Below are 6,000 nucleotides of genomic sequence, written 5' to 3' on the forward strand. Positions count from 1 at the left end.
GAGTTTCTTGTTGCTCAGGACAGGAAAGTTTATTTTTAGTTTCAAATGAAGCTCACAGGCATAAAGAAAGGTAGGGCAGGTATTTGGCTAGAATACAGTATACTTCATAGTAAAAAAAAAAGCTATCCAAGTGGGCCCATATGCCCCAATGAAGCTTCTCCTATCCAAGTTGAAAATGCCTATGATAGTTTCATCCTGTTTCTTTTTAAAAGAAAGGAGACCACTTAAATTCAAACCGTATTCAAAACAGTAACAACTGATGTACTAAAAACCATCACTTGTATTAAAACATAGTAACAGAAGTGCAGTGTTCTAATCAATTCAAAAGAGGCTCTGGAGCATAAGGGAATGTAGACACAGCACTAGTGTAGGACTTCTTAAAGCAGGATTGCTTACATTGTGTGGCTGAGGGAAAAGCTTTTGGATAACTGCTTTAATGAATCATGGAGAGGTGGTGGATCTGTATATCTGCTCATTTCAGAGCATCACTTCTAAATAATTTCAGAATCTTAAATTTAACATTCATATTATCAACACCATCGAAACATGATGTTTCAGTAACACAACTGTAGAGGATCAAGAGGGGAAAGAGGCTGCACCACTAATAATGGGGACACGGCTGTAAAACTATTCTCACAAATTATGTATTTATTGCATTTCTAAATAATCTGTCATTTTCTTCTCAGTTTGGAAAATTAGATGTGTTATGAAAGTAACTTTTTTTAAAAAAAAAAATAAAGGCCAAAAACTAACTTTGTAGGAAGCTTAGTGATAGCAGCAGTCCAAACAGAATTGCACACTTGAAGCTTTCCTTTGGATTTGTGTATGCAAAACAACATAGTCAATCACATTCAGTGACAGTATTTTGCTGAATATGTGTTTTAATATAAGGAGGAAAAAAGTCTTGGTCCATTTAATGGCACCAGTAGCCATTAAATATATGAATGGCTCATTTATAATAAATATAATACCAAATCAAAATTTGTAAACATTAATTGTGGTTTGTTAAACAAACCATAATTGTCTGGTGTATACTAAATGCTAAGCCATACTAGATGCAGCCACACATCATATAAGCAAAAAAATAAATAAATCACATTATGGCTTTTCTAGTATGTGTAAAACAAGCCATTGAATTACTCCATAGCAGAGCAGTGAGCAATAGGAATGGTTTTTTTCAGAAGTATGGAAATGGACCTTGAAGAGCAGCCATACTTCTTAAGATTCAGAGATGCCCTTTTCTTATATTTTTCTAGTATTTTCTCAAAAGATACTAATGCTAGAGTGTTGTCCACTGGTTAAGTATATTTATTCTTAATGTTACCTACTGTAGAGGCTGGGGAACACACTACTGTATAGCATCTAGATTTTCTGGTATGTCATCTATGAGAATGTGGCCCAATTGTAATTCACATGTTTGTAAATTTCATTCATGTAAGACAGGAAAAGTACTTTTGTCTATTTAATAGCATAACAGCATTACTGTTTTGTATTGTTGTGATTTATTATGCTGAGGGGATTTTTGCTTCCACACTTTTGTATATTTTTGGGGGTTTTGGAAGAAAGTGTAATCTTTTTAATATATGATTAATAATATGTCAGATATTTTATTATTCCAATAGTAATCTTCAAGGACTTTTCAGAGCTTGGATGAATCATAAAAATGCTATTCAGGGACTACAATATGATACATTTCTTAAAAATATGACAACTTTTGCAATGCTGTATAAAATTGATTTAATTACACTTATAAACCTGTGGGGGAGCTTTTCAGCCTTGTGATGATAAACTGAAGCTTATTTTGTTCTATGTGCATAATGGGCTGGGTTCTATTTATAAGGTCAATACAATTTTGTAATTTATGGAGACAACATTGCATGTGGATTTTTGATTAAGAACTAATGTACATTTATGACTTTTGATGTGGGCTTTCACCTTTTTTTGTTCATTTTAGATGAACTGAAAAAAAGAGAGACCAAGAAAAGCTTCCAATTTCTATTTAATCAACTTTTATTAATGTTGTTTAGTATTCAACTACAGAAAATAGAACAGGAGCTGCCCTGCACCTACAATCCTACCTAATAATGGGTCTGTAGGATCTCAGGTTTCTCTGGGCCTATTTAATGAAGATGCTATGGCTAGGGCCTTTTATTTGCAAAGTGCATCTGTTATTCCACAGCTCTGATCAACCCAACTTGAAGATAACTTGAGAACAACTAGGAGCAAAAAGACAAAACCAAAACATAGAAGATATACTTTGACTCCACTATTCTCCAATTTGCTGGCCCAAAGGTGCTTTTTGCAAACAAAGCCAACTGGACTGTCTTGGATAAAAAGAAACATGAGCAGGATGATTGAGAATCTCCACAGACATTTCTCCAATTTGTTGCTCTTTAGATGCACAGGATTAATAAGCCTATCACAGTGATGGCGAACCTTTTAGAGACCGAGTGCCCAAACTGCAACCCAAAACCCACTTATGCATCATCAAGTGCCGGGTGGGGGTGGCCCATTGGGTGGGCGTGGCCCATTGGGTGTGCGTGGCTGCAGTGGTAACGACAGACTGGATGGGACTAAAAAGTTCAATCAATCAATTCCAACTTTGCAAGATCTTTTTTTCCCTGTGAGAAGTTGAAATTGACTGATTGAACCTTTTTTTTTTTTTTGCACATGGCGAAGACCTAAAGCGAAAAGGTTTTATAAAACCCAGCTGAAGGCCTAGGACTGGGTCGATGGCGCGCATGCCCACAGAGAGGGCTCTGAGTGCCACCTCTGGCACCCGTGCCATAGGTTCGCCACCACTGGCCTATCATCTCTATCTGGCAAGGGAGACTGCTAGATTGTGGAAAGCTGAGAAATAGCCACTGAATCTCCATTCTATGGAATACACAGAAATAATCCTTTCTGTATAATATTTAACATTATATGCTAGGAACCTATTTTCTAATAGTACATTTTTGGATCAATTGCATGATAAATGATACTGGAATGGGTATACTATTATTGTCAAGGTGGCAGTACATGGGATGAAACATACTGAGAAACCATATGCACAGCAGTTTCTATCCAAACTTACAGCAATGCTCTATTTGGTTTTCAAGTACATGGAACCAACCAAAGGCAGCTTAGACCAAACTGATGGTTGGCAGGGCTAGTCATCCTGTAGCTGCCCAAACGCACAAGTATTTGCAGCAGCACTGGCCAGCATACAGACCAGAGCAGGGAGTTAGTTACAGCTCAGCAACATCAGACCAGACTGCAGATTGTCCTTCCTAATCCTTTCTGTGGATTTCAGAGGGTGATGCGCGATTAAAAAGTCTGGCAACCCAGATTCAGTTTACACATTTATTGTATAGTGGTAGAGACTTTATAAAATGCTTCAGTTACAGTCTTAAAAGTATAAAAGTCCAAGGTTTCTCAGTTACGTTCTTTTATATTCAACAAAACACCTCCAAGAAAAAGGAAAAAGATGTAAAATGTAAAGGGTTTTTACCCGCGTGCCACCCATTCAGCTTGCCCGGCCACCACTCGCCACCAGAAGCAATTTGCGTGGATGGTGTGAGTTGCAGTGTTTGAGGTCGGGGCGATTCATAAGCTTTCATAACCATCCCTCAGTTTGTCCATCCCCAAGCTTTGCCTAAAAAAATCAGTGTTTCTCAACCTTGACAATTTTAAGGCATGTGGACTTCAACTCCCAGAATTCCACAGCCAGCAATGCTGGCTGTGGAATTCTGGGAGTTGAAGTCCACATGCCTTAAAATTGTCAAGGTTGAGAAACACTGGCCTAAACGTTCGCCACAGAAAGTGTGAAGCCGCCTGTAAAGCGCCTCTCGTTTCATTTATGCAGGCAGATGCGCTTTGGCAAGGGGAGCCGAGGAAGCAGCGCTCTGGAAAACGCCAGGGAGCGCCCCAGCTCCCTCACCACGCCCAGGCAGGGAAATTCTTTCAGGCGCGCGCGCAGTTCTCTGCCTCTGCGTCTCTACTGCGCAGGCGCCCTTTCGCTCTCGTCCTTGCCTCTTCGCGTTTTGCCGCCGCGGCTCTCCTCGGGCTCCGGTTTTTTTTCCTCTCCGCCTCGGCGGCTCTCCTCCTCCGCCGCCGCCATGGTGCTCGACTTGGACCTTTTCCGCGTTGATAAAGGCGGCGACCCGGAGCTCGTGCGAGAGATGCAGCTGAAGCGCTTCAAAGACCCGGCTCTGGTGGACGCGCTGGTGGCTGCCGACGGGGCCTGGAGGAGATGTGAGTGAGCAATTGTGTAGGTGTGTGTGTGTGTGGGGGGGGGGGGGGGGGTGTCGAGGTCCATTTTCGCGGCGGGGCTTGACAGAAAGCGAGGAAAAGAGCCATTGTCCGACCCGGCTCCGGCAGCCTTGTGTTGGTCTCGCGTGTCTTCCTGCGCGCTGGCCGGTCTGCTTGAGCGTCCCATTCAGACGCGTGTCTGCTCCTCCCTTCCGCTTTTAGCGTCTTGACAGCCATCTGGCTTGTCCCGTGGTGGAAAGGAGGAATCTGCTAGCAAAATCAGGGCCGCCGACTTTCCGGACGGTGGTGGCCGCATATTATTTTTAATGGTCATGTCAGTGGCAGGATCGCGTGTTCCTGTCTTGCTTGTGATTTCCCCCCCACCCGACATCTGGTTAGGAATCTTTGATCTTGTCCACGTGGGCTGCCCTTACGCTTTCTTTGCTTACATGTGAGCGCGCCCCACTACAGAGTATCTCCTTCCTATCTTAACTTCATTGGGGTAGGTGTCCCTTAGTAGCTGATATCTTGCAATGTAGAGCAGTGGTTCTCAACCTTTTTAATGCCGCGACCCCAACCGGTCGTAAGTCGAGGACTAAACCGGTCGTAAGTCGAGGACTAAATCGGTCATAAGTCGAGGACTAAACCGGTTGTAAGTCGAGGACTACCCAACCGGTTGTAAGTCAAGGACTTTCCCTGCCCGGGACCGCCGCGCATGCGTGGTTCTGCCCCCTGCGCTGGCCGAGGTGCAGCTGGCAAGCGGCAGAGACGGAGCAGGCCGACCACCAGCTGGCCCAGCCCAAGGGAGGTAAGGCACCCGCCGGAAAAGGGGAAAAAATGGCGAACAAAAAAAATGGCAGACAAAAAAAATGGCGGACAGCCTTGCTTGGTGACCCCCATAAAATGGTCGATCGACCCCAAATGGGGTCCCGACCCACAGGTTGAGAACCACTGATGTAGAGTGTGCCCATATTGTTGTAAATCTCGAAGGTCTAATGGGAAAACAGATTTAAAGTGAAACTTTGTGAACAAGAGAGTACAGTAAACCAGAAAGTTTGGGAGGGGGAATTCAGTTTCTGCTCGGAATTCCCTAGTTTCTCTGTCATCCTAAGGAAAAGCATCCCACAAGAACAATTGTAAGAGATTTTTATTTATTTATTTTGTCATGAGAATTGTACAGTGCAGTGAGCCCCCCCCCCCCCTGCAGAGTAGATTTTGCCTTATTTTTCAGCATTGCAGTGCTTTTTAAATTGGCAAATTTACCCTATTTGTCAGCAGTGTACACAGTTCAGGCACTGGTGCATCTGAATCTGATGCAATCCTGCTGTATTTGTCATCACCCTGGAAAATGACTTCTGCATGCTGCAAATACCCGTCTTACAGTTTCATTTTCTGTTTGGCAGTGCTGCTTTATTTCTTAGAAAGAACAGGCCTGTATTTGGGGGTTTGATGTCCTTTGAAAATGCATCATTTTATACTCATCTCTAAGCTATCTCAGGGTCCTATGAATGCATAATATAGAAATATTTTAATAAATATTTTTAAAGACAAGTAAAAGGCTCTAATGTAAGATGTTGGAGGGGAGATGTATATGTGCCACACAGCACATCTGGGATCCTTCAATCTAGATACCACAGTCACATAATAGAAATAGTAGTCGATTCGCAAGTAAGGTTTAACTACCAGTCTTTTAGTGGCTTTTATCAGTCTTATGTCTAAGCATGTGCAAAAGAGATGCAAGTGAGGCAAAAGCCAATATGTTTTTTT

Source organism: Protobothrops mucrosquamatus, unplaced genomic scaffold (genome assembly GCF_001527695.2).
Source record: "Protobothrops mucrosquamatus isolate PMUCROS unplaced genomic scaffold, P.Mucros_1.0 scaffold631, whole genome shotgun sequence".
NCBI classification, from domain to species: Eukaryota; Metazoa; Chordata; class Lepidosauria; order Squamata; family Viperidae; genus Protobothrops; species Protobothrops mucrosquamatus.